The sequence below is a fragment of the Lissotriton vulgaris genome, chromosome 4_1 (genome assembly GCF_964263255.1).
Source record: "Lissotriton vulgaris chromosome 4_1, aLisVul1.2, whole genome shotgun sequence".
Taxonomy (NCBI): domain Eukaryota; kingdom Metazoa; phylum Chordata; class Amphibia; order Caudata; family Salamandridae; genus Lissotriton; species Lissotriton vulgaris.
The window spans coordinates 634702051-634729740 of NC_141691.1; the positions used below are offsets into that span (position 1 = coordinate 634702051).

Here is a 27690-nt window from a genome sequence, read left to right on the forward strand (position 1 = left end):
CCGCCATAGTACGGAGACTGCCCTTAGTGTGGCTGCAGACAGCATCCGTTGTCAGGTCGATCAGGGTGGGGTGGCTATCTTGGCAATTGTTCAAATGTCTGCAGCATTCAATACCGTCTTGCCTGCACAGATGTGCAGCTTTTGCAGCAAGTGTAGGTTAGTGGAACTGCCTTGCAGCTTCTTCACTCGTTGTTATCTAACAGGGTGCAAACTGTTAGATGCAGCAGTTTTAAGACTACGCGCTTTCTTATGTAGGGTGCCTCAGGGCTCATCCTTGAGCCCAACCCTCTTTAATCTTTATGTTGCTCCTTTGGCTGATTTGGTTCGTTCATTTGGATTTCAAATGCTGTCTTAAGCATAAGATACTCAAATTATTATATCTATTTCGAACGTCATGTCTTTGAAGGTGTAGAACTTCAACCAGTGTATGTCTAGCATTATCTTGTGGACGAAAGACAATTCTTTGAAATTAAACACTGACAAGACTGAAGTACTTGTGTTTGGTTCTCAAACTCCATCTGGTCAAATATCTGGTGGCCGGAAGCCTGTGGACCTCTCCCCACTCCTGTCAAGTCAGCTAAAAACGTCAGGGTCATCTTTGATAATACTTTGAGTTTCAATTCAGAGGCCAGTAGCACAACCAGCACATTTTTTTTCATCATTAGGACCCTGAAAAAGATCTTTCCTTATATTCCATTGGAACTACACCAGGCAGTTACTAATGCCCTTGTTACCTCATGGCTGGATTACTGTAATAGACTATACCTTACTATCAACAGCTCTTCCCTGAACAAACTTCAGGTAGTACAGAATGCGGCAGCCCACCTTATTTTGAACATTCCCAAATGGCACTTGGTTAGAGATGGGATTCGTTCCCTTCATTGGCTTCCAGTCGGGAGGTGAATTTTCTTCATGGCTTTGTGCTTAGTCTTTGAGGCTCTTCACCAGAGGGGAGCTAGCCAAATGACTGCTCTTTTCCATTGGTACATTCCTGGTAGACCACTTAGAACTTCATGCTGTTAGAAACTCAGGATCCCCAGATTTCAGAAGACTAGTAAGGATGGGTGTTCCTTCTTGGTGGTTGCTGCCAAACTATAGACAACTTTGCCTGCCTATATTTCTGAGACAGATTCTTTTATGTCCTTCAAAAACATCTGAAAACCTGGATCTTCTCATCTCAGAATGTTTGATTCTTGGCTGGGCTGCTCTTGCTGATCTATCTGTTCTGCTATAGCGCTTTGGAACCTGCAGGTTTTAGTATGCTCTATAAATTATATCCTATCCTATCCGACAGAATGAACACATTCGTGGCTTAGACATCCATGGTGGACAAGTCAAGGTTATATTATAAGTTGATGATGTGCTCCTGACCCTTAGTGACCCGGAAGATTCCATTCTATCCCTCATATCTTCTCAGTCTTTTCGGAGATAGGATCAAATGGGGTAAGAGGGGGACACTACCTAATACTACACACATGGCCTGGTGCTGGGGGTGGGTATGCTTTCACCTGGAAAGCCTCTTGCCTAAAGCACTTTGGGGGTCCTCCTCAATAAGAGGCTGGCAGATATGGTGATAGCCAATCTGGTTAATGATGGTCTATTAGCCAACATGAACGGTGACTTTCGATGGTCGGCACTGCAAATCTCGTTATGGGGGCGTGCCCCGGAAGTGAAAATGGTGACAGTCCCTCGGTTTAATTACATTTTCAGTATGATGCCAATTTCTATTCTGAAGCACCTGCTTAGAATGATTATTAAGTGAATCAAAGACACAAAGAAGGTATGCAGAAAGCCCTGACCGAACAGTTGAAGCTTTACACAGACAAGAGAGTGGGGGGACTAAGAGTCCCGGATGTCTACTTGCGCTACTTAGCACACCATCTCCCTCAATTAGTTTACCTTCCAGTAGTCTCTATGGAACAAAGAACCTGGGTGCACATTGAACACGAAATAGTACACACACACACGCAACTGGGATTGCTGAATGCAGACGGCACCCCAAGCGCTGATGGCTGCTCCCAGTCAATGGGGCAAACTTGCAGAGACCCACAATGCCTATTGGGTATTACTGGAACGTTATACAAAGGGGCGCTGCTGTAGTCCAATGTGGGTGTAAAAATAGGGCAGAAAATGATAAAATGGCAATATGGGATTACTGCGAGATTTGGATGGTGAGGAACCTCACTGAGGTGACAGTTTTTTGATCTTTCGAGACATTATGTACTCTCTGACAATTTCCCAACTGTGGTGCCATTGCCAAATAAGACGCTGCATGAGAGGTCTGATTAAGTCTGACACCATTTCGGTGTCTGATTTACCAAATTTAGAAATATTTACTTACGTGGGGCATATTTAGAAGTACAATCACTGATCATTACCAGGTACTTAGTGACTCTTTGTATTGCAAACCCTCGAAACTGGAGTCCAAAGAATACTGGCAGATGATACGCACTGTGCAATACTCTAATGGGGATTGTTCTGCCATCCAAATTGCGCATGGAATCCTGCCATTTGCGTTTCCGGAAGCTTTTGAAAACCTTTCTTTTCCCCAAATGACCTTTTGTCTTCCATTCTCTCTCTTGAGCCTAATTCTAGTGCAGCGCTGGGACGCCTCCGGGTAACCATGCGCTTTATAAATCTGGTTACATTTCATTACATTACATCTTAAAACATCATGACTGGTACATACGGGCAGCTCATTTGAAATGCACCTATTTCAAGGAATTACATAACTGGTACTGGACACATATAAATTGAGGAAGGCTGGACTTACATCCAAAGATTGTTGTTAGAGGTGAACTGAACAGGAGTTCCTGCCCACGACATCAGGATTATTGGAAGGAAATGTGGGGGCACTGCACACTACTAGTCTATGTCTCTTCAAACAGACGGGGTAGCTTGCAAAACGTCATGACAGCACGGAGGATGGTTCCTCTCACTAGCAGCAGTGGTTGTCAACAGCACTTATGGTGGCGAAAATGTGCACGCTCTGCCATTGGCAAAGTTCATTAGTTACTTCCACACCCAGAAGTTGAACTGTTTTGGCTGTCCACATACGAGAGATGCATTTACGAGCTAAAAGCCCGGCTCCCTGTGTTTGATTCTATCTTTGTCCTCTTTATTTGCCTTCAAGAAGAGTGATGCTTTGGAAGTCTGTTAAGGGGGACTGGGGGAATATGTTAGCTGTGGGGCTACAGCTTGGTTGGAGGGGAACCTTCCCTACACAGGGGAGAATTGAGAAGGTAGGTGTGTTGGGATGGCCCATGTTCACTGAGATGGGCGACACAAGGGCAAGGGATGGAAAAGGGGGGATGGGGTACTATATTAGAAGATCCAATGGACAATGTGAGTGGGAGGGTCTGACTCAGACTCAGAATTAGGACCAAGTAGTATGCAAGGCACAGATGTAGTGCATTTCTTACCTTTCAAGCTTAAGTTGGGGGAGTTACCTATTAGTGTAGATTCTCCTTGGCCGTCTTTACAGTTCTCTCTCCGTATGGGAGGATAACCTTTCTAAGACACTGACATCCCCTAGAATGTGGTCTATGGGGCAGGGTTGTATTGCACAGGGGTGGTGTTAGGCTAGGGTGATCAGTTGTAGCCTGACAAGTACTAGGAGGTTGGTTTGAATCAAGTTGCACATTTGCTTATTTGGTGTTTGTCTTGTGGCTTGTTATATTGGATCTCTGGTCTGTTTTTCACTGGCATTGTATATACTGTGATATTGTCGAAAAGTTAATTAATAGATGACAAACAAAAACTCAATGAAGTCCACTCTGCCTTTCGGCCTCCCAAGATCGATAAAATGGGTAACATTGAGATGGGTAACAATAAACATCTGTGATTCAGTGCCAGGAAGCATTTCTAGGAAGGACAGCTCTTGCTCAATTCCCCAATTATAGTGTTATGCCCACTGCTTGTGCGTAGAGACCATGTTGTCCTCCAGTGCCTGCAAGAGCAGGAAACCTTGTGTATTCTCTTCAAAAGGTCCTAGAGACAAAAGAAGCAGAATGAAAGAAGATGAGAGTTTTGTCCTCTTTGATGTTCTTTGAAGGCTGCCTTTGTTTTACAAATGCCTTTCTTACAAATATAAAAAGGTTCGCAGTCAAAGTCAAAGGAATTTATAGAGCGCACAAATCACCAATAAGGTCTTATGGCACTTGCAGAACTCCCAAAAACATGGTTGTCGGGTCTGGACAGCGTGATTTCTGATCAAATAACCAGGTTTTTAATTACTTACGAAAACATTTGTGGTCAGTGATAGAGAGGAGATGAGACGGTAGCTTATCCCAAATGTCGGGAGCAAGAAAGGAAAATGATCGTCCCCCACTTCGTACAGTGCGGATTCGTAGTGGGGTGTAAAGAGATTTTGAGCAGGATCTTACAATCTTCCTGGCTGATACCTGTTGAGATTTTTTGCTAAATAACAGGATCCCATACCATATAAGATCTTGTGGGTGTTGCAAAGAATTTTAAAGCAGCCTCTTTTCCTTACCAGAAGCCAGTGCAGGACCTTCAGACTGGGGGCTGATGGAGATCTCATGGAAGATTTAAGACAAGTCTGGCGGCAGAGTTCTGCAGAATCTGCAGTTTGGAAAAAAGATCTTCATTTACGGAAGCTAATAAAGCATTCCCATAGTCCGGGCGACTTACGATAAGACCCTGCACCAAAGGTTTCCTGGATTCAATTGGTAACCATTTGAAGATTTTACATAGTTTCCACAGGATCCAATAGCAAGTGCCCAATACAATGTTGACATGATTTTTCATGGACAGTTTCAGATGATACACTTTCTGAACTTTGCAATTATTGCAAAGGCAATTCACATAATCTTAACAGAGGGGCCCCATCTGGCCCAGGCAATTAGACTGAATTTATCCCTTCTACATTCAACTACTGCTCCCCAAAATTATATAAAAGCAGCTATGCCCATGTAGAGGGGGCCAAGGATGGCTATCTCCTGAAGACTAAAGGGTAGGGAGACCAACGTAGGGTATCCCCATCCCACAGCATACCAAAGAATGCCCCTTAAGAGCACCAAACGTTCAGTTTTGGTTCATACCACAAGAATAGGGTCCCCGCAAAGTGTTGTGAAAGTTGAAAAAACAAGGGACCTTTAGTGGACAAAAAAAAACCGGTCAAGGATGGTACAGCTATGCAGCTGGTCATGGGCCTTCATCCTCATAGATTGCAACTGTCCCACTCTTTTCAGTTGGCAACAACCACTTTACTATTAGGGTGCATTTGTCTTTCTAAAAAGTGCCAGCAACTTAAAAAAAAAACAAATAATTAAAAAAAATGTTGTTTGAAGTTCAGAGTCTGTAGGGTGTTCATCACTTTGCAATTAGTTTATTAAAAGAGCACATGTAGAATATTTACAAAGAAGCAGGAAAGGTCTTGAATTATGCTTGAAAGTCAGTTAGTGCATGTTTTCTTAACTCAAGTGGACTAAAGGTGTTGTCTTAAAGTACAGCAGGGTTGTGAGCTTTACTCCCTTTATTTTCTCTTATGCAAAGCATGCTCTTGTGTAATTACACAATGTTAGACTGTTAATATAGATGTAAAGATTTTCACTGTGAATGAGATTTTGCAGTTAGCGATATTTTTGTAGATGTTACTCCTACTAGGCTTCAAGAGAGATGGCCATTGAGTGATGGTTTGTGAGAGGGCCGTCTCCTCTTGACTAAATCCACTCTCCTTTGCTGTGTGCCACCCGGTACGAATACATCCCCACTTTCCTCATTGCTCTCCCTCTCATACAAACATAGCGGTCTCTTTTGTCTCTGGGGTACGTTCAGATCCAGAACACCTTCCAGTAGTGATTAACCATAGTCATACAGATACAGAAGGTCAACAGTTGAAAGAGTAGACTCAACAACAGAGGTTATGCCAATCAGGAGATTCTTAAGAGATAGAAAGGCAAATTACAAAAATAAAGCAATCAGTCGGTAAGCAAAAAAATAAGACTCGTAAAAACAGAAGAACAAGAAGCGTCGCCCCACTACTCTTAGAGCAGTTAAAAACGGAAAAATAAAATGCCAATAACAACGTTATTATCATTTTATTTTTTGTTGCTGCATGGCTCGGTTAGGCTGGTGGCTCATGAAGAAGGAGTGGTTTGTGCACACTAATGCGCATGACAGCTTGGCTGGCTGTCTTGGGCCGGCCAAACAACCATGCACACTTCGCATATCCTGGTGGGGAACATGCAGACTACCTGTCCCTATCTGAGTGCGGACCCACTTCTGCCACCCCCCTTCTCTACCAGCCGCCACTCACTGCAGAAGAACCCTTAGAGCGGACTTACTCAATGATGCATGTGTTGGGCTAAGTCAAGGGGAGTGTTAATAGTCTGCGGCCTGGTGACAACGCACCCCCTAACTTACACAATGCCTTAAGATGATGCATCAATGTTTAGTCCTGAACCATGCTAAAAGTAAATTGTTCCCAATAAGCAAGCAATCCATTTCACAAAACCATAATCTGTTTTTCTACATTCTTTAATGTCAATGTGCCTTAGCACCTGTGTATTACAACGTGCACAGATATATTTTTTCATGAAATATGAATGTAGTTTCATTAATAATTTTAAGTGCCCTTTAGCCTCAGTACACCTGCTAAGTTTTGCTGCTCTAGTAAGCCTAGAAGCCATTTGATTTAAGGTAGCATGTTTGCACATTTCCTGCATCTCGCAGTACATTTTTTTGACAACAAATTTTATTGAGTTTATAACACCCAGAGGGCGAACCCCCAATAAACGGTATACAGACAAATGACGGATTGTAAATACAAAAGATACAGGAGAATACTGCACCTGAGGATCTGTAAAACATTTGATCCAACATCCCACCCCTCCCGCCTTCCCCCAACCCTGCACCACACTTCCCACATGGAGCAATAAATACACACATGAACATAAAGGTATGTCCACCAACATGGCCAATAAGCATATTAGATTGGGGAGTCCCAATATGTAGCCCATTTAGTCCAGATCTATCCAGGTTTCTGCGAGCAGCCCCGTGCCTGAAACACCGCAACTTCAGCTTACATACATGTATATAGGGCTGATTTCCAAGCCACCACCCCAGCGGGAGAGGAGGACTTCCAATGCTGTGCAATGTCACGCTTGGCCAATGTGAGACCCAGGAATAGAAGATGTCTTTTATATCTGTTTCCCCCGATGTCCTCCGTGCCATGTAGAAAGATTAGTCGTGAATCCGCCGGGAGGTCCCAGCCCAACACCCGCCCCAGACAAGACAATACCCCGACCAAAAGTGTTATAGTGCAGTTCAGCCCCAGACCGTGTGGAGAAAGGACCCATCGTCAGAGTTGCAACAAAGGCAGGTAGGAGACTGAATAGCCCCCATCTTCCAGAGGCGAAGGCGGGTGTAATATACTCTGTGAAGATACTTAAACTGTATAAACCTGTACCTAGAGGACACAGCAACATACCTAGGGCTGGCAAGGGCCTCAGTCCAGTCATCGTCAGTGAGGGCCGGTAAATCCGCCTCCCACGCTACCCGAGTCCGGTGTATGTTTGTCTTGGAGTGAGTGGCCATGGTCTGGTATAGTTGGTGGACTTTGTGTCCTCCAGATCACCCATCAACAGTCTACCCACTAGTGGGTGGAATTCGGGTAAGGACGTAAGATGCTTTATCAGGGGGGACAGGGCGTAAAGATATTTATGGAACTGGGATTTGTGTAGGTCAAACTCCTCCTCCAGCCTCTGAAAGGATTTAAGCATGGGCCCGCGCATCACATCACCTAGTGTAGATAGTCCTATAGTATCCCATCTACGGAACCCAGATAGGGCTGAGACGGGCCGGAGGTGTGTGCCCCGCCAAAGGGGAGTTGTGCCCGTCAGCATACCCCACCAGCCCATAGACTGGGAGACACGCCTCCAGATCTGGATAACTGTGCGCAGGCAGGGGGGGGGGGGGGGAAGAGCCTCCAAGGACGAGTTACTGTATAAGAGATCTAGCAGTGGGTATTCCGGTAGGAAGAGCCTCTCAACCACGTAGGCCGGGTCATTCTGCGGGTTATACCACCATTCATTAATGACTAAGAGCTGAGACGCCCAATAATACGCCTGTACGTCTGCTGCCGCGATGCCACCACAGTAGGTGGATTGGAGCCTCTCGCAGTAAATTTTAACCTGGTTTTCTATATTGGAAACCAGAAGCAAGATTATAAGAAAATTAATGAAGTCAGCAGTGTGGGAATTGTATCAGTGCTTCAGGGACTCTTCGCATTTTCTCCATGAAAAGATCTTACCAGTTGCTCAATAGATAAGTTACACTGAAAGTGACAAGTTTCTGTCATGTGTTTGAGCTCCAGAGACTTGTACAGAGGGAAAATGTGCATAACATGTTACATGCATTTTAGCAGTATGCGGTTCAACTGGTCATTTTGGGTGAGAGCTTCAGATGGATGAAATGACAATTATTTCCTCATTATCTGCAATGCTGCTCGCTATTTTTGGACTGCCACGGGCCATTCTAGTCCCCAGCTTTACATTTATTTTATTTTATCTTATCCGGCAATTGACGGCAATGTACATCCTATTGCCTTTTTGTGCCCTAGGCTTTTAAATTAATAAAGGGTCATAACCCAAAACCTATTGTTACATCACACTGGGGTAGCGGGCTAGTGGTGGGGTAATTGTGCAAGTGTGTCTAGGTAAGGTAGTTTGTAGCCTGGCGATCCAACGACAAGCAGTAAGTGGTCACCCACAGACTAGTTACTGATCGTGAATGATTTTGAAGGTGTGACGCTTTCATAGTTCATACCTACCAGTGCAACTTACAGTGGGGCTTCATTTATCATGCAAGAAATCCATAAAAAGGGCCCTTAACAGCTTGCAAAAGGAAAAGGCCAGACTGTGATCCTATGTTTCGCTAGCAGAAAAAACTGTAGGTATATTCGTACGACATATGATGATATAAGATTCATAATGGGGAAAGTACGAGAACACGAGGATAATTAATGCTACTATCGCTCCTAATAATTCTCCTTTTCTCCATCTTTCAAACTGTCTTACTTTAGCCCTCTCACACTTTCTCCTTCCTATGAGTGTTTTAGTTTCACTACTGTGGCAGAAATGTCCCAGATATGTTCGTATTCAGGTGGAAATAGAGTCCGCGAGTGAATGGAGCCCGTATAGGCAGATCTTGAAGTGAGAGAGTGGTGCGAAGTTTTAAACCAAAACTGGTTGCAGAGTTAAAGAAAGATTTTGGAGGATCAAATGAACAGGCAACAAGAGCATTCAACTGGGTGGAACAATAATCCAGATGGGTTGCACAAGAATGAGAAAGAGAGTTTTAGTGGCCCTGAAGTGTGCTCTCCCTCGTCTAGAACCTCAAAGAGCACCTGAGTCTTGGCTTTCTCTTCTGGGTATATAGGTCAGTTTCAGCCGTCATCTCAAAGGCCATCGAATTACTGCAGTGCTGATCTGTAATGCCTACATGTTGTTATCCCGGGCACCTTTTAGTACATTGGGGCAATGTGCAAGTACTTAATCATGCAAGCCATATAAATATACGTTCTTGGTAAACAGAGCTAAAAAAAGGCACTTCAACCCGCTGCTCTGAGACAGTGTGTTCCCAAGGTCTGTGGATTATTAATATTTACTGACTTGTCAGATATGACACCTTTGTTGTCTTGTGTACCTACTGCTGACACCTCAAGCACACCTGTTTTAATATATCATTAGCTTGTAAGGTGCTTTTGAATCATAATAACAAGGATGAAAAGTGCTATCATCATTATAATGAAAGGTTCACTGCTCCATACACGCCTGCTACCAGTAATTCACTTGGAATCAACCCCTAAACGTTCACAGACACAGCAATATGCAAAGCCTACAACAAACAATCCGGGGAAGCCTCTTAAATCAATACACAGAGCTTTTATTTCTTTTGTCTCTTGTAAAATAAGCCAATCGATAACCGAAAGAGATGCAAAGCCCAAATTTCTTTGTATCCTTTATGACAGCAGTATAATCGGTAGCTCCAATTTTAACCCCTGAAATAAAATATAAGCCCGGTTTGAGCTTTATTTTTTGTTTTCTTGACTTATTTGGCATTTATTTGGGGTCTCCAAAATACTTTTGGTTGTATAGTGCGTGTTAGATCTTGGTGTGGGTCTCCTCTAACCTTTCGCCTTCACCCTCCTGTTTTCTGAATCCGTTTTTGTTAGCTTTTAGTACTCTGTGCACTTTAGCAATACTAACCATTGCTAAAGTGCTTGTGCTTTCTCCTTTAAACACCTGAATGGCTTATTTAATTTACTTGTAAGTCCATAGTAAACGGGTACTATATTATATTGTATTGTAATTGCATTTATATAGCGCTTACTACCCCTGATGAGGCGTTGAAGCGCTTTTTTGGCGAGTAGCATGCTACTCCGGAACCCATAAAGGATTAGTGTTGCAAATTAGTATAGCGATATATGAAAGTAATTTGAGTGGTGGATATGTTATTCAGTTATTTGGATAGAGAAGGGTAGCGGCTGGATAGAAGAGGAAAAGAGGTTTGCATTTATATAGCCTTTGCTACCCCTGATGAGGTTATATGTACCCAGGGCCTGTAAATGAAATGCTACCAGTGAGAATGCAGCACTAACTGTGCGATTCACTTAAGTAGCCCTTTAAATATGGCTCAGTCCTGCCATTGCAGCCTGCGTTGGCAATTTTAAACTGCCATTTTGACCTGGTAAAGTAAACCTCTTGAGAGGCAGGCCCACGCCCCTTTAAAAATACATATGTCACCTCTAGCGTTGGCTCTACACAACCCAGAGGACAGGGTACAGAGTATTTCAAAATGTTGACATGCACTTTTAAGTTTTGCATGTACAGGTAGTGAAAAACGGTTACATTTGTTTTTCACAACTGTGAGGCCTACCGCTCCCTTAGGATAACTTTGGGTTAACTTATTCAGTTTAATAAGTGATAACTTTCCAATGGGAGCAGGGAGGAATATTTTGTTTGGTGTCTTGAAAATTGTACTTGAAAGACCTCTTTAATGGTAATGTCAGATTTTTAGCCACAATTCTGAAAATACCACTTTTAGGAAGATAGTATTTCTTGTCCTAACCATTTATTGCCTGCAGCCTGTTCCTGAGTCACATGACTAGGTGTAGCTGGCAGTTGGTCTTTGTTTATTGCTCCCAGACAGTGAGACATAGGTAAGATAGGTGTTGGCAGGATGGACCACTCTGAGCTAATGAGGGGGGAGCTGTCAGCTACCACACTTGCACAACACAAAGGCTCTGCCTGATCACTCTCACAAGGTATTTGAAACTGGTCTTTTGAAATCCCAGAAAAGTTTGAGCCAGGACAGGGAGAAAGGGAGAAAGGGGATGTCTGACACATCAAGGGAATGAACCTCTAGAAGCTTCCTCTACTTCATAGTGGACACCAGGTATAAATATTGGGCCCTTAGACTCAACTCTTTAGTACAAGTCTAGACCGGTGGACTCTGCCAGGAAGAAGGACTACAGTGTGTCATAAACGTCATATAAACAATGTTATGTTATGTTAAGGAATTTGTAGAACGCATATATATCCTGAGGTGTCTTGGCGCTAGCACTTGCTCTAACACAATTGAAATGAATTAGTAAAAAGCCTAGTTTTCAGCTCCTTTCCAAAGGCCAGCAAGGACATAGAGGCGCATTTATGTAATGGAAGAAGATTCTAGATCTTAGTAGCACCAGCAATTAAATGTCTTCCTCCCCAGTTCATCCTCTTGAACCCAGGGATCACAGTTTTTTGGGCCCCTGAGGATTGCAGATTTCAGCTGGGTTCGTACCAGACAAACGTATGTATCAGAAACTCAGGGCCAATATCATACAAAGCCTTTTAGGTTATGCAAAGAGCCTTACATTTCTATGTGATTCCTGCATGGCAGTCTGGATAGCCCACTGATAGCCTGGGAGGTTGACTGAAAATTGGGAATACCCAAGAGCAACCACGCTCCCGCATTTCGCAAGGTTGTAATTTATTCAGGTATTGTTCTTGCAGGTTTAAATACAAAACCATTGCAATAGTCAATTTTTTATAGGACTAGGGTTGTGATTACAGTTTTTTTAGCTTCCTAAGGAACGTCTGGGAGAATTGCTATGATCACGCTAAAAGGAGTTAAATGAGGATGAAACCACTGAATTAACCTGATTTCCAATATTCAGTCTACCAACAATCACAACTTCTAAGTTCTTTGCCTTTTTCACAGGGTTTGGGAGTAGTCCCATTTCCTCTGGTCACCAGGATGGAGCCCAAATTTGGGTATAATTTCCCCAAAAAAATCACCTTAGTCTTTCCAGAGTTAAACTTTAGGCAGTGATTGCTCATACAATTACTGATTGCACACATGCACTCATGAAACTTAATATCGATCATGTCTTCATTTCTAAATGACGACACCACTATTGTAGTGCTTTAGCGGATTAAAACTGCTGCGTATAATAGGCCCTTTTTCTTTTATAAGTAGGCCTTTGTACTTGGTCATTGTGAGCTTAAAAGTTCTTTATCAAGAGTGCAGTACAATGCCTTTGCTCTGGTTGTTAGTTGACCTTTTTTGCGGAGCAGCATGGACTGACTTTCCCTAGCACCCATGCCTTCATCACCAGTAATTCTGTGGGGTGAGATTAGCAGGAACACAAGGGGAAGGGGTCTGGAACAAACAAACTAAATTAAAAAGTAAAACCAAATAGCTAAAACAGCGAGCTAGTATAACAAAGGTTTTGTGTCAAGTAAGTTGGTTAGATTAACTAGTACATCTCAATTATTGGGCCTGTCTACTACTTGTGCTAACATATCCTTCAGCTCGTCACTTAGACCACAATAAAACAGCAACACCCTCTTATTTTCTGGTCAGTTGGCCTCAACGACAAGACGGCTGAACTGGGATAGGTAGCTCAAAAGGTCTCAGCCCCCTTGTCGCTGTTCCAAGAGTTCATTGTACACCATTTGAGAGGTGGTATGCCGATTGAAGATTTGTTGAAGTTACCCTTCAAAGGAATATTAGTTGTGAGGGATATCTGTTACCAATGGGACTGCCCAGGAGGCCGTGTCTCCCGCCAGATAGGAGAGCACAAAGCCTACCCTGGACTCGGTGGTGGTAAAAGTGGTGGGTTGGCACAGGAAGTGCAGATGACACTGGGTCAAGAAGATATTTAGCTTTTAGAGTCACCAGTAAAGCGTTCAAGGGCCGCTGCCACCTGAGTGATTAACAATGGGTTGAAGGGAGCTGCTTGACTCAAGGTGTGGGCCCAGTGGGAGAGGCCGGCCCCCCACAGTTCTGTTGGGTGGATTCCATCTGTTGGGAGAGTGTCATAACGTGCATGCGTAGGCTTTGGTTCTCTACTTGTGACAGTTCCAGTTGTCTTTGCATGTCCTGGAGGATGCGTTCCAGATTATTCAGAGAAGATTCTAGACGCTATGCTGCCCTTTTTAAAGGCTTCCAACTCATTCATAAATATAGTATGAAAAATGTGTTTGCTCTGGTTGTTGGTTGGCCTGTTGTGGGAGCAGCATGGAGCGACTCTCCCTAGCACCCACGCTGCTGTCATCTGAATTTCTGCATGGGGAGATAGGCATGAACACAACGGGAAGGGTTTTGCAACAAACAAATTAAAATAACAAGTTAAAACAAATAGCTAAAACAATGAGCTAGAATACTGACCGGTATTTGGGAATTGACATGCAGGTGGCATTTAATTTACAAAATCGGTATATTTACCGATTCTGTAAATTTACCGATTCTGTAAAATACCGAATCGGTAAATTTACCGAAACGGTAAATACAGATGTAGGTGGCACTGGAAACAGTGCCACAGGCCATTACCGATTTGTTATTTACCATGTAATACTATTACATGGTAAATAACGAATTCCAGTGTACATGCACATCTGTGCATGTACACCTGTACCATGTGGCACACAGACATGCACTAAGGGCATGTACGTGTGTCACATGGCACACAAGCCAGTAACAGGGTTGCAACAGGGTGTCAAAGTGACACCCTGTCCCCCTTGTAAAATCGGTAATTTTACTGATTCGGTTATTGCAGAATCAGTATTTGCTATTGAATCCTATGGGCTTCAAGGCCCATAGGAATCAATGGCAAATACTGATTCGGTAATTACCGAATCTTACCGATTCGGTATTTTTACCGAATTTTTTTACCTACATAGCAATTATCGAATAGTAAATACCGAATCGGTAAAATTCGGTATTTACCATTCAGTAATTTGCTATTACCTACATCGAGGCCAATGTCTTCTATTAGGAGGGAAATGTTGGGTGCAATATTTGATAACCCCCCCTTTGAGCTGGGGAGAAGTAATGACACTGGCCGCATGTATTCTGTTATACACTGTGCGCCTGAAAGCCCAAAAGGTAGTAGCAATGTGCCCAATAACACAGGATGAGCAGAGAAGTGAAACCATCTGCCGACCTCCACCAACAAGGTTTAATTGTCCAAAATGATTCACCTCCTAAAACAGAGAAACGTCGTCCAGGGCCGAGGGCTCAGCCTCCCAGCACCCACACTGGCTCACTCCCTCCCTAGACCTTAGTAGGTATATTTATCGCCAGGGTTGGTATCCAGTGGAGTTGCAGTGGTCCTTAGGAGGTGATTCTTCTCCAATAGAGCTCCTGATGGGAAGCATCAAGTGTTCTAGAAAGGAACCTTAAGTAATGCTGGCATCCAAGATGGATGCCGGGGTACATTCTCTTGTGAGATGTCGGCCGAGCGTCTCAAATTGGAGGCAGCAATACTTCCTCAGCAGGCGTGGTCCCCAGGGCCTTGGCATCTCTTTGAGAAATTCATATAGACTGTGGCACACAACACAATGCGGGCAGTAGTATATCATCACCCCCAGAGGTGGAGGAGGCAATACATATGTGCAAGAAATGGCATCAAATAGTGGTGCACATAATGTAAAGCCGATGCCAGTAGACACCGTGATATGAGGTCCACTGATGGAGTTTCCCCCACCACCACCCAGAAGATTTACTGTACTCTAACCACACCGTCCTGATTTATACGGGCACACTGCCACAGGAGACACCAGGAGTAGCGCTCCCTGGAGCCAGATGGCAGGGCCCACATGGTGGAAGGGAGCAGAGCTGTTCTGGGGGTAGCCTGCAACAAGGCCACGCCCTGGGAGTCCCAGACACTGTGCTGCTAAAAGGACTGTCACTCTCCTGGACTGCTGCCTTGCAGAAGCCTCAGGGACAGAACAGGTTTTCAACAATATTGAACACAGCACCTGGTCTCTGCCATCTGTGAGTTCTGCCCTCCCAAGTGGTGGCACCACAGTACTGGACCCTTGGAGATGGACCTGAAGGTGCACTGCCAGACCATCTGTGGATTAAGCAGAATGCATGTCCTCCACAGCGCTTCACAGAACCAATGCATCGTCTCTGCTGCTCAACACATCAGCCTCAGAACCGATGCATCGCCTTTGCTGTGCCGACTTTCCAGATGCAAGGATTTTGCATCATCCAACCAAGCCCATTGGAACCGCCACGGTGTGACGCAGTTCCACGCAAGGTCATCGCATTGACTTTGTGGCTCCCCAGAACTGCCGCTGCGTGACACATCTCTTCTCCAGGACCTCGCAACACAGCTGCCGCACAAAGCATTCTCAACACGGGACTATGCATCTCTTCACAACCAGGATTAAGGTACTGTGTTCAGCGGACCTAAGGGGGTCCCTGTAGCTGGGCCCCACATACCATCACAGTCAGCCTGAACTTTTGACTTTGTCTCAGTCTAGAGCGACCAGATATCCACGGATGGTGCTTAGTGCTTTTTGGTGCTATTTTCACTGAATTCTTCAAACTTCCAGATCTCCATTTCTACGGACTCGATTTTTGTTGTTTGGGTCTTGATTTATTTATTAGAATATACTCTATTGTTCTAAATTGGTATGGGAGTTTCCTTGTGTTGTTTTTTCACTTTCTTACTGCTTGAGGTGCTGCATAAATACTTTTTCACATCACCTCTAAGTAAAGCCTTACAGCTCTATGCCAAACTACCAGAGGGTCTAGCACAGGTTAATTTGGGGTTTGCTTGTAATTTCACCCCAACTAGGATTTTGGTTGCTGCTTGAGTAGGGTTTCACCTTCCCCAACCATTAACCCAATTTCTTACAGTGTTGAATGTATCTTACAGTAGCTTTGTAAAACAATGAGGCAGTGAGAAGAAATTAGTAGAAAGGTCACCTCATCTTCGCAGGTTCAATCATTTAAACAAAAAGGTGCCTTCCTAAAAGACTTTTCAAAACCTATTCCCAAGTCAAAAAGGGTTCAATCATTTAAACAAAAAGATGCCTTCCTAAAAGACTTTACCAAAACCTATTCCCAAGTCAAAAAGGGGAAGAATATCTTTTTTGTTTGAAGATAGACTCTCGCCCACATATTTCTTTTTGCCATGCTTCATCATAGAGTCCTCGTCCAGTATTTACAATCATTACCGGACCGGCTTAACCTCAGTTTAGAAAAAAGCACTTCGCTATCACAAATTGTTTTCTAGGATATTTTGTCACACTTTAAAACGCCTGAGGGTGTACCACCGTTTTTTTAATGTTTTATTCCAATAGCACTCCAAACAGGTTAAAAACAAATTTGGATGTTCAGGAGTGTCAATTACTACAACATCCATAGGCCAACATTTTTCAGCCAGTGAACTTATTGCCCCGAAAGATCTCCAGCTTTCATCACAACTGGAAATATCCCCTCACTACTCTCTTATGAAAAGTGATTATCCCTTAATTCGGTTGCATGCGTTTAGATACACTCTGCAATCATGCTAAAGCATGCATACACAACATGCATGCATTCGCACTATACCTCACTATTAGAAAGACTAGTTGTCCAGCCTTTTATTGAGGACCCACTATGCCCCCTGGGTTGTTGTGGGCTAGCTGTATCTCAGTGTCACACCTTCGTCCATGAGTATCGCCCATCGTTTTTCTTAAATCAGACCGCAACTCCCAAATGTTGGTCGAACTGGTGCTTTATTTGGTAACAAGTTTAGGCAATCATTAAGGGGCAGTTTACATCTCAAGCACAGAGAAAAAGAGTGCTTTAGAGAGATGAAAGCAACGAACATTAAAGAAGCAGAACTTCTGGCTAAAGAGGTTCCAGCTTAAATCATGAAAATCCAGAGACAATGGAACGAAAGTATTTATTGTGTTGGAACAAAGAGTTCCAGAGAGTGGGATAAGACGTTTGAATGGCAAGGGGAAGAGGAAGAGAAATCAGGAATACTCATTTCTCTTCAATCCCACTTCCTCTGTGCTAAGCAGATCATTTTGAGTTAAAAAACATTGATGAATGTTCTGAAACTATTGTGTAAACAATGGAATGTTCTTCCCATACATAGAGACTCATGGCGGGGATTTCATAAAGGGTTCAGTAATCAGTGTGCAAATCAGACTCAGACTGAAGAGTCAAGCAGAGTGATACAGTAAGTATCATCGATATTAACATTTTCAGCCATCAATCAATCAATCAATCAAAGCATTTATATAGCGCACTACTCACCCAGAGGGTCTCAAGGCGCTAGGGGACGGGGGTCCGCTTCTGCTCGAACAGCCAGGTCTTGAGTTGCTTCCTGAAGGCGAGATGGTCCTGGGTCAGGCGGAGGTGGGTCGGGAGGGAGTTCCAAGTCTTGGCGGCGAGGTAGGAGAAGGACCGTCCCCCTGTGGTGGCTCTTCGGATGCGGGGGGGCGACGGCGAGGGCGTGGCCGGTCGATCGAAGCTGGCGTTTGGGAGCGTAGAAGTTGAGGCGGCTGTTGAGGTATCCTGGGCCTTGGTTGTGTAGGGCTTTGTGTGCGTGGGTGAGGAGACGGAAGGTGATTCTCTTGTTGACCGGGAGCCAGTGCAGGTCTCTCAGGTGTCCGGAGATGTGGCTGCAGCGGGGGATGTCCAGGATGAGTCGTGCTGAGGCGTTCTGGATCCGCTGGAGTCTCTTCTGGAGTTTGGCGGTGGTTCCGGCGTAGAGGGAGTTGCCGTAGTCCAGACGGCTGGTGACGATGGCCTGGGTGACCGTCTTCCTGGTCTCGGTGGGGATCCACCGGAAGATCTTACGTAGCATGCGCAGGATGTTGAAGCACGATGAGGAGACGGCTTTGACTTGTCTGGTCATGGAGAGGGAGGAGTCCAGGATGAAGCCCAGGTTGCGTGCGTGGTCTGTTGGTTTGGGTGCGTTGCCTAGGGCGGGGGGCCACCAGGAGTCGTCCCAGGCGGAGGGTGATGATCCATTACAATAGGTAGTATTTTTCTCGCGGTCACATCAACATTACCTCCTATTCATTGGCTGACCCCTTTGACTCAAAGGGTAACTGGTCAGCCGAGTTCAGAGTGACTTTTAAAACATCACAGTCAACCTTATGTTTGAGTTTATCTGTCATCAACATTTCCTGTGTCACTACCGCAAGAGAGGATTTATTTTATTTTTCTCTAGTTCTCACTCATTTTCTGTCTCTCCCAATTACTTAATAGGTGAGTGATTGGAAGAGTGACAGATCGGAGTCTATTTACAAAATATTAATGACCATTATGTGCAACCCCACGTCAATGCTAGCTTTCCACATTCTAAAATCAATACATGTCTACTAGCGTTCGTGGCCAATACTACAGTATTCATTGATACAGTTGATACAGGTAAGTAAGCACAATTCCTGAAGTGTGGTTAGGATTAAGTTTACGTAAATCTAATTCTGCTTCCTACCTGCAAGTTCTCGAAACATATCTTGTCTCTTTTCAAAGTTTCGCTTTGAGACTCAGAGATTTTGAACCAATGTCATGTTTTGAGGGACACAGGTGAAAATCTTGAATTACCATCATATTGGTGCGTCAACAAAGTCTCTAGGCCTAGCTATGGCAAGACTGTAGTTTGGTGCAGATTCCGACCACACTCTAAAATACAGTGAAGCACACATAATTTTCAGTAGTCACTACAGCTGTACATGCTCACTTTATTAATACCCACTTATATTCTAAGCAAACACGGGGGGATGATGGACGAAGCACTGAAACTTCTCAGACACTCACCCCCAGTCACAGATCTGGGTTGAATCGATCCTTGTTCTTTAGTTCACTTAGCCACCCCAGTTCAGACACAGCTATATGCAAATCAGTTTTGACCCAGTGCCTCATGGGAACAGTCCAGTCCGAACTGCCAAGCCACATCGTCCCTGGACCGGAAACAAGCATCCTGGGACCAGTTTTGGGGTAGCACCCCATATCAGTCAGGCTAGCTTGAATCCAGTGGCAAAGTGACTGGAATGACATGGGGAGCAAAAAAACGATGAATTTAGGCCTAGATCTCTGTAAGGGGGTGATTGTATGACATTGTTCTGTATTCTGTCCATCAACTGTTCTTTTTGCATTTATCACCGGAGTGGGACGGGTATGCCCAGATGTGGGTCCCGCACTCTCCATGCCACTGGAGTCACACTATCCTGTCTGATGAGGGGTGAAACTCCGAAACCGGTCCTATAAGGCGTGTTTCCATTCCAGGGAAACTGGCTTCATAGTTTGGGCTGGACTGTTCCCATTGGGTGCAGGATCCAGACTAATTTGCATATGACTGGGTTCAAACTGGAATGGCACGGGGAGCAAAAAAACAATAGATTTATGCCCATATCTCGGTATCGGGTTGAATGTATAACATTGTTCTGCATTCTGTCCATCAACTGTTCTTTTTACACTTATAGTCTAAGGCCTGCCAAGGTGTGGACTAAGGCTCCCTTCTGGAACAGGCTACCTGCTTGCGGATCTTGTTTTGAGTTAGAGAGCTGTCTCACACGCACAGAACGTACAAATGTGCAGATGCGGGACACATATTCATATGCAAAAAGTCAACAGCCTCTTACTCCAGCTGAGCAGAAGCAGACCTGATCTTAAAAGGCATACACTGGTGGTTAGCACTCACAATCTATTATTACAGAGCTTACTGTGAGTGAGATTCAGGTAGTGAGGCTTATTCACTGTAGACATCCAGATATCAGGTAGACTAAAAAATGAGAAAAATCCAAGGGAATAAATGGGTGAAACCCATTTCTCATGCTTACCTATTCTTCTGTTTGTCCCATTCGGGAGCACATTATTCTGATTGGTTAACTTGTAGGCTTACATTGATGACACTGCTTGCATTGAGGTTATAATTGTTTTATTTAGGTCAGTGGGAGTGTGTTTTCTTTCTCTCTCTTTCCCTGTGCTGCTTCCCTCTTCACTTTGCCCCCAACCTATCTCTCCATGTTGCATATTCCATGCCTCCCCTTCAGATTGTCCTTGTTCTATTTCTCCTACCTCTCCCCCAGCTCATCTCTTGCTTCCACCACCCTAGCCCTCATGTTTTTTTTACAATGTTTGTCTCGGTTGTGGAAATCCTCCTCATTTCAAGGGTAGTAGATGTCTTGCTACAAATGTTATGTGTAACTTTTAGTAAAAAGATGGGTCACTTTGCTAAAGTTTGTCTTAAGTAGAAGTTTCAAAAGAAAACTGTAGCTTGTGTTGTAGAATAAGATGATGATTCAGACTCAGAAATCATCTCTGTCATTTTAGATGATGATACTTCTTTAAGTAATGAGATGACTGAACCTGTAACTGGTAATCCTTCTTTAGGTGTTAGCCCCATCGTCGAGATACAGGTTGGAAATAAAATACTCCAGCTGTTGGTTGATACCAGTGCTAGGATTACCATGATAACTCAGAAGTTGTTCACCGAAACATGGGGTGACAGAGAGTTATTTTCTCCTGATAGTTCACCTGACTGTTAAGAGAGACGTAAAATTGAACTACGGGGTTTTGTTGTAGATGGTTTGATGTTCAAAGGAAGAAGGATCAGAGGCAACATTTATGTTCTGTCAAGGGCCTCAACATTCTTGGGTTGTTTCACCAGGGATTGTTTGAGATGATACTCAAGCCAGGCACTAAAGAACAAGTTATGCCTGTTACATGCGGAGAAGAGCTCACCAAATGGAAAACAGAGTTTCCCTCTGTTTTCAGTGATGTGCTTGAAAAAAATTCTGGGTTCAAGCACAAAATCATTGTAAGGGATGGTCCAATTCCAGTCAAGCATAAACTCAGAGGTGTGCCCCCATTTAGTGTTAGAGATGATCTTAACAAAGAACTCAAAAGCTTGCGTGACAAGGGCATCATTAAACCAACAGAATCATCTTTGTGGTTGTCACCTTTAGTGTTGCTTGCAAGAGAGGTGGGCAATTGCACGTAGGTGTGGACCTTAGATCCCTCAAGTCTAGTCTTCTTTGAAGAAAACTGATGCACTCAAGTGATGCACACCTAGGATAACAAGAATGGTTAGAAAGTTATTGCAATATCAGTTTGATGTTTCACATATTCCTGGTGGGAGAAATTGATGGGGAGATTATCTATCTAGCTTTCCTAAAAGCAATGATGGGTGTGAAGGTACTAGTTTTCAAGAGCTGTGTGAGGAAGATGCCGAAGATTGTTTTGTTGCTGCTATGGACATTTCTGATCTTGTTGGATCAGAAGAGGATTGGAGAATAGCCTTATTATAAGATAACCTTCTCCAACAAGTAAGTGTATTAGTTAGGGAGGGGTGGCCTAGAGAAAAGGTGTTGTCCACCCTCTTACAACGTTACTGGAAAGTAGAATCTGAATTCTCACTAGAGGATGGTATACTCATGAGATGTGAAAAACGTATTCCTCCTCATTCTGTAAGACCTACTATTGTCAAGAAAGCTCATGAAGGACACTTAGGTGCCACTCTCTCTAAACGTCGTGTTCGTGAGGATTTCTAGTGCCATGTATGAATGCGGAGATAAGTGTCCTGGTGGAAAATTGTCCTGTGTGTTGAGGAGGTGAGAAGAAAACCTTGAAAGTTGTCAATCCAACACTTTCGCCTGTTGAATGTCCTTCAGGTCCTTGGGTTAAAGTAGGTGTAGATATCATGGGTCCATATAAGGTTTTACCTTTTGGGTGGAAGTACATTTTAGTGCTTTTGGACTATGCATCGAAATAGCCAGAGATTAAAATAGTCAAGGAATCTAGCTCGGCCAGTGTCATCAATTTTTTTAAAGACGTTTTCCTGAGAGAAGGTTTTCCTGAGTTCCTTGTCTCGGATAATGGGGCTCAATTTGTAAGTGAGGAATTTGAGTTTTCTTTTAAATTCCAGTGGTGTGAAGCATTTAAAAAGTTATCTTTATCACCGACAGACCAACAGTCTTGTAGAAAGAATGAGCTGTGTGGTGGGTGAGTGTGTTAGGTAGGCCGTGGGTGGTAACCATGATGTGGTCAAATCTTTAGCAAGCATGCTTTGGTTTTACAGGACCACACCTCACTCATCCACAAAAATTTCCCCCTTTGAGCTTTTGAGGGGTAGTAGGGCCAATACATGGTTTAGGCCTGGATGGATGAGCAAATGGATTAAATCTGAATCTAATGTGGACTCTCTCATCAAAATTGGAAAGGTGAATTCTGAAATTGAACAAAGCAAATAAAAAAGTTGGTTTGACAAAAAGAAGGGTGCCAAAGTGGTTCCTCTGGGTGTGGGTGATTTTGTTTGTATCAAGATTCCTGTGCATGTCAAGAAAGGTAAAAGGAAATATGGTAAACCAATTAAAGTTATAAAGATTGGAAACAATGCAGTTCAAGTGGATGGAGGCCATTGGTGGAATATTTCCAAAGTTGTCAAGACTAGATCAATCTCTTTGTCTAATGACCAAGACGGTGGTATGGGATTTGTACTACCCAGTTCTTGTGAACATAGAAGGAGTTCAAGAGTCACTGTTACTCCAAAAAGGTTTAGTGAATGATTATTTTTTTCTGTTTTTTTTATCTTTGTACTTCCTTTTGTTGTTATTTTCGCTTGTTCTCTTTTGCTTCCCTGTCTTGTTTCCTTTTCTATTTTTCACATTTTGTGTTATGCAGGAGAAGGGGAGGTATGTAGTATTCTAAGTTCCTATCTTGTTAATGGTATGATGTTATAGTGTCTGCGCATGCTGAGAATGTTGTTGTTCAAAGCTATGAAATGTAAACGTTACTTCTGTGCTTCTGCTGAACCTGGCAAGTGATGATCTACAGCTGTGTAGTTATCTACAATTAATATTTACTTCAACTTGACCATGTTGGGAGTTAATTACTACCCTGCAGGCTTGTCAGCACTTCCCACTCCCCACTAATAACACTTATTTTTTTACTTTTATTTTTCACCTAGGCATTATATATATATATATATATATATATATATATATATATATATATATATATATACCCAAATCATAATTCTGGTTTTAACCACGAAAAGGAAATCACGAAATAAAAAAGCTCAACATCCTAGTACCATAAGTGAGTGGGCTTAAAACTATCATTGTATGTTCCAGTAGTGCACTGTGGTTACACATGAATCATTATTCAAAATATAACATTATAGAACAACATCAGCTGTGCCTAACCTCTACGCATTTCAGAACACCATAAAATAGCTTTTTACCTATTTCAAGATGGGTGCACCTTGAATGCGCATGTATGGCGGACATGACGAAATGGGTATGTATTATTTAGCAAACCCATTCAAAATGCACGCCCTGGATGTGAGAGCATCCACTGGGGCCATATTGGAATAGGTTTGCTCAAATATTTAAAAAAAATTCAAAGATGGCAGTCGCAGATTTCTATTTGTTGAACATACCCATTTCAGGATGGACACGGCGGATGTCTGCACATCTCCAACTGATATCTAATGAAAAAAAAGTTTGAGAAAGCGGATAGCTTTCACTGCCAAGCCTTACCGGCTGTGCCAATGCTCGTTTTAAAATGTTGCCAAGGAGAGAACATTTCTCCAAACCAATATGGGAGTAGCAGTGCTCTCTTGCTTAGCTTTTCCTGCACGGATGAATTAATTGTGGCGATTTTGACTCGACCACTGAGAATTTTTCCCAGCATCCAATGAATATGCAAATTACTTGTGAAAACAACAGACTTTTCCTTAGTCACAAAGTCTGTATACATTGGCCGTGTGAGAGTGCGTACTTTGCATATTACCATAATGTGTCTATATGTGAAATCATAAAATCAATGTTGATATATGGACGTGTTCTGTATTACAAAACTACCAGAGGTCTGGGATGACAACCTCCTGAATTTAAATCTCAATATCATGTATTAATTGCACATGCCCATTCGTTATGCTCAGTTAATTCACTTCACCAGCAGTGGCGGCTCCTCTATGGGGGCGTTTGGGCGCCGCCCCCCTTCTTTTTCGCCATGTGAAAAGGCAGAAACAAATGGTAGTTATTACTTTAATAACTACCATTTGTTTCTGTCTTCTCGCACCGCCGAGAAAGCAGCAGTTCTTGGTTGTGGGTGGGCGGGGTTTCTCGAGGGCAGGGGGGAGCGGCTTGGGGGAGTGGCTTCCCCACTGTTGTTCATACTGACTGCTTGGGCAGCCTGAGGCAGCCCAAACAGACAGTATTAACAACAGTGGACAAGCCGCACCCCCAAGCCGCTCCCCCCTGCCCTCGAGAAACCCCGCCCACTCACCCTGTTCTCTCTGTATGCTGCAGCATACAGAGAGAAATGACGCAGGTGGGGCAGCCGGCCGCACCAATCACAGCGCTGGCTGCGATGGAGGGGAGGGAGGCTGCTTGCCGCCTTCCTGATGACGACGAGCGCTGCAGGAATTGAAAACCCGAGGGCGGGAGTCGAGACTCTCGGTACAGTAAGTTAAGTTTACCACTTTATTTTATATCTTTTCTTTTTCCCTTAGACCCCTCCCGCCTCCCCCCTCATCCCATCTGGTGCGCGATGACCCCATTTTCAATCCCCCCCACCGCGACTGTGAACATGTAGGAATCTAGCATCGCGCACCGGGCTGTCTCTTGGAGCCACTCGCACTCTGCGCACACCCCCGGTGCTTCCTAGCGCTTCTCAGATAGAGGTCCCGATCCTTTGTGCAAGGCTATCCTCAAAGAAACTTTACAAAATTAGCAAGACGCTTTCTCCGAACGAACATTTAACCCAGCGTTTCATTTATAGGTTGTATTAAAGCGAGGCGGGTGACTGATAAAACTGAAACTGAAAATAGATCTTTTACAAAAAAGTATGCAAAGTGTGTAGCTTTGAGTTTGATAAAAGGCGTTCTTTAAGTGTCTCTGAAACCGAAAAAATAGATGGGAGAGAGTAGAGATGCAAAATTAAACAGAACGAGAGTTCACTGCCTCTTTCAGCTCGCGCTGTTTGAGGGACCCATTATCAGTGGAAATGAGATCAAAGGAGACGCTCATTTTACAGTGCCTTTTCTGTTTACTTTCCGACATGGAAACCAGGCACTCGCCAGACAGTAAAAAAAAAGGCAAGAAATGTCCGACGTGCTTCGAGCCCTTCGCTTCTGAATATTCTAAAATCTATTGTGTGAAAGGGGTTCTCTGTCATAACGTAATTATGGGATGATCAGAGTAGGTGGCCTGTGCGAAATGTTCGGCTCAGAGTTACCTCTGGGCCGGTCCCACGTTCTGTTTTTTATCCTGTCCAGCGAGGGAGGCGCAGTCAATAACTCTCACAGTTGTACTATTCGAATATGCAAACAGCACTACTGAATCCAGGCCGACCATCCTGCTGCAGAACTGACAGCTGCGAAGGCTGGAAAGTGCAATTAAGCAGGTCTTTGCCCACGACTTTGAAGCCCAAACGCGGTAGGCACCTCACTTCAAAGACACAGGCATTTGCTGCATAAAATGATAGGAAGCAAGACTCAACTTGCTGGCCGTGGAAAGCCCTTGGCCCTGGGTAACCCTAGAATACAATATAAATCCATCCATTAGCACATTCTAAAAGCCCCATGTGTTCGGGTCTCAGTAATTGTTTTGCATTAGCAATTATTTCATTGTGGATTGATTTATGGTTAATTGTGGACAGTTTACTATCCATCAATACTTCTGCAGTGCACACAAAGCGCATATACGTCTCCCACTGTAGCCAAGTGCCTTGTGTAATATCTCTACATTTAAATTGAAAGATCCTGTTGTTTCTCCTTCCAAGGCTCGCACTATAAATGATAAAGAGTTTACTATTTAGTTGCGAGACAATACCAGTAGTACCTTAACATCAGGTCGTTTGATTTCAGTGTCCTTCTTTCCATATCTCCCAATAGCTTAACATTACATGCTGATGGTAAAGCACTTTAAAATGTTGGCCCGTGTGTGTGTTTGCAGTGAGCGCTGATGACTTTTGTGGGACACTTATCTTAACTTGCATTTTTAAGAGAAGCCTCTGTGTTGCTAAATAAAGGGTGAGGTGCATGAAAGTATTATTTTAAACCCTCCTGTTTTAAAATATTGCAGTCAGGCTAAGAGGAATGAAGTGAGATATGGGACAGGGTTAAATGTGTTACTTTTATAAATATACTCGCTTTCTGAAATTTGCTGTAACTTGCACCATTTAGCCCATTTTTTCTTCTTCCTTGCCGCAAGAGTCCCTCCAGTTCCTCTTTAGTCAATCAGGATGGCTTGCAGCACAACACACAATCACGTTTACGCCCTACCACTTTCAAAAATCACCAGCCGCCACTGTTCACCAGTCATTTTATAATTGTTTCTCTTAACGTGCCAGACAACTGAAGCATTCCTGTCTGGGGCTGATCTTTTGTAGAGCAGACGCACGTGGCAGACAGTAATCCGGCAACAAAAGGAATAGCTCTATACATAATTTAAATACTGCACACAAAGAACTCTGTAAGGCACACGTGCCTACTACACAAAAAGCACGAAAAGCAAACGGAAGGGGGAATGGCGGAGGGATGAACCCCCTAGCATTAAAATGGCAGATTTCCCTGCGCTTTCTTGGAAACTAGACACAATTCTAATCACTATGAGTTGACGTTTTTCTATCATGTAACATATTTAGAGGCACTGCAAATTTCACAACCAAGCTGAAATTAAATAAATGCTGTCGGAAAGGCTTGACACCGCACTTACATCCTTTTTATTAAAATAGAATGTCACTTATAAACGTTCTTTTCAACTGTATTTGTGTAATACTATTTATTTTATTTGTTGTTTTCATTTAGCCCTCCTGCAATCAAGTGTCCAGTTCAGAGTCTTAAATATACACAGCATGTCCACAAATGGGTATATACTACTGCTGACATGTCCCATGTCACACTCTCATTAATATATATATATATATATATATATATACATAAAAACAAATATATATACATACACACACATAAAACAAATATATATACATACACACACATAAAACAAATATATATACATACATACATATACACACACATATATAAACAAATACACACACATTTATTTTTTTATAATTTATAAACATTTATATATACACACATGCACACACACATACATACATATATATATATATATATATATATATATATATATATATATATATATATATATATATACACACACATATATACACACACACACACACACAAAATACAAGAAACATCTGAACCTCCCTTTTGATTGAATAATGGTTGAAGAATAGACCCACTCTCATTAAGGCATGGGCATGAGAGAGCTGTAAAGCAACTTTCTGTGACATTACGACCTATGACTTTATTCGATGTGACGCTATCCTATCCTGATACTTTTGTTTTTTGCGAAAATGTGCCAGCTAAGTAATTATGGATGTTTTTGATGTCATTGTGTTCCATTT

At 43.2% G+C, this 27690-nt stretch overlaps 1 protein-coding gene across 7 annotated transcripts in view; it reads right to left on the reverse strand.

Moving 5' to 3' along the window:
* The window catches only part of COA1 (cytochrome c oxidase assembly factor 1), a 356542-nt gene that overhangs the window by 234285 nt on the left and 94567 nt on the right, over window positions 1-27690 (reverse strand). The window lies entirely within an intron of this gene.